Source organism: Eulemur rufifrons, chromosome 7 (assembly GCF_041146395.1).
Source record: "Eulemur rufifrons isolate Redbay chromosome 7, OSU_ERuf_1, whole genome shotgun sequence".
Taxonomy (NCBI): domain Eukaryota; kingdom Metazoa; phylum Chordata; class Mammalia; order Primates; family Lemuridae; genus Eulemur; species Eulemur rufifrons.
The window spans coordinates 71,697,040-71,699,263 of NC_090989.1; the positions used below are offsets into that span (position 1 = coordinate 71,697,040).

The window sequence follows — 2,224 nt, forward strand, 5'->3', positions numbered from 1 at the left end:
TAACCCTGTAGAGGAGAATGAGCAGTAGTAGCTTAAAGAAAAAAATGTGCCTAGATAAACATCCCACTTCTAAGATGTACTTCCTAAACCAAAACTAAACAAAATCATCAAAGCAAAGCAACTAACCAAGTAAATAAACAAAATAACTCATATTTAACAAGGTCATACAGATTTTTTTAGCTCTTGACAGAAGAGACTGGGAAAAATGTTATTTATAAGATATAGACTATTTCTACCTTCTAAGGGATAATGGCTTGAACTTTCTGGAGATAATTACCTTACTTGAGGGGAGGGGTATGTGGAAATCTACCACTAGGAAGGAACCATCCATTGTTATTAGGGAAGACTTTTCATGTGCAGTATAGTAGTAACCCAAATACCAAGCTCCAAATTGAGAAATTAAAGTTCTGGTTAATAATATAAATAGGATTAATTTTTAATATATATTTATCATTCCTGATTATGTTAATGTGCTTGATGCATATATATTTTTGGTGGACTTTGGTAGATGTGCATGCTGTTACTCCAAGTGTTGCACGCCAGAGATCAGGATAGGATCTCAAAAAGAGTTAAAAGGTTGTATAGATCTGGTCGTAGCATTATACTGGAGAATGGTCTTTGAAATGAAAATATATATTGTTCAACCTGACTGAAGGACTAAAGTCTTACAGTTGGTGTTATTCAAGATCAAATAATCTAGATTTGGAGGATTATAATGATGCTGAATACTTGAGACATATGCTGATGAAAATTATAAGATATATAGTCCAATATATTTTGGATATGAAAGGGCTAAGAACATATCACTGCATATTGAGTTGGAGTTCCCTCTCAAGGGACATGCCATTCCCAATGACATTTATTCTGGCTGGCAAAAAGTCCTGAATGAGGATGACTGTAGGAGGTGGGACTTTGGAGGAGGGAGAAAACTATTTGCAGAGAGGAATTAAAGGAAATGGGTCAGGGATTCTGGAGAAGGGGACTCCGCTTGGAGAAAGCAGTCTGCATCCTATCACAGCTACAATTCAGAGATTAGATAGCCTGGCAGACCTATAAAACAGTGAGACTGCAGGTAGCTAGATAAGAAGTTACAGACTAAAGGATCAATGATGAGGGTCTTAGGACCACGGTCTTTTTCATACAGCAGTATATCCATATTTAACTTCTCTGTGTTGTGCTTGCTTTGGCAGCACATATATTAAAATTGGAACAATACAGAGAGGATTAGCCTGGCCCCTGTACAAGGATGACATGGAAATTCAAAAAGCAGTCCATATTTTTTAGGTCATCATCTTAAGCGAAATAAGCCTAGCACAAAAAGACAAATAGCACATGTTCTCATTTAAATGTGAGAGCTAAAAAATTTGGACACGGAGGTAGTGAGTGGAAAAATAGATACCAGAGAATGGGAAGGGTGAGTAGCAGGCAGGGCAGAGGATGAAAAGAAGTGACTTAAAGGGTACAAACATACAGTAAGATGAAAGGAGTAAATTCAATGCTTGATAGCAGAGTAGGATGACTATACTTAACAAAAAAGTATTGTACTCAGGTGATGGACACACTGAATACTCAGACTTGATCTCTATGCATTATATACACGTAACAAAATTTCTCATGTACTCCACAAATTTGCACAAATAAAAAAATTTTAAAAACAAAACAAAAAATCCTCATTAAACCACCAGATTCATTTTATTTTTGTTTTTTTTTTCCACAAAAGTAACTGTCCCAAATTTTTAAAAATAAAGTTCTCTGCATTGTAATTTCCTCCAGTTATCATCAGACCTTTAATAAAAGCCTCTAATTGCTATAACATGGTCTTGGTCTCACCTTTTGATGGAATGGTCTTCATTGGTGGTCTGACTGAAGTGTTGCTGAGAGAACAGCAGAAGCCTAAGCAAAGTTTTCAGGATAGCAAGAAGCGATGCTCCAAAGCAAGAACCAGACAGCTAACTAGAGTGTCACACAACAACCTGGATGGAGTAGAAACACCTAATCAGTCACAGGAGTGGATTCCAGAACTCCTTGGGAAGGGTAGGCTTGTTAAAGTCTAGTCTTTCCGCATAGAAGTGTGATGAAGATCCTTGGTAGTGATTTTGGTATTAAAGTTCAGAAGGACCTCACAGACAGGAATTCTGGGACATTTGAAGAACACAACAGAAAAGTTAAAATTGCAAAGTACAGAGAAAAATAAAAATTTACTCCATGCCTTTCACTTATTCAT

The 2,224-nt window shown here is 36.5% G+C and overlaps 1 non-coding gene across 1 annotated transcript; it reads left to right on the plus strand.

Annotated features, from left to right (window-relative positions):
• The first annotated feature begins 1,174 nt into the window (after positions 1-1,174).
• LOC138388785 (U6 spliceosomal RNA) lies at positions 1,175-1,281 on the plus strand. The gene has a single exon (XR_011234275.1). It is a non-coding gene; the product is annotated as a U6 spliceosomal RNA (small nuclear RNA).
• The last annotated feature ends 943 nt before the right edge of the window (positions 1,282-2,224 follow it).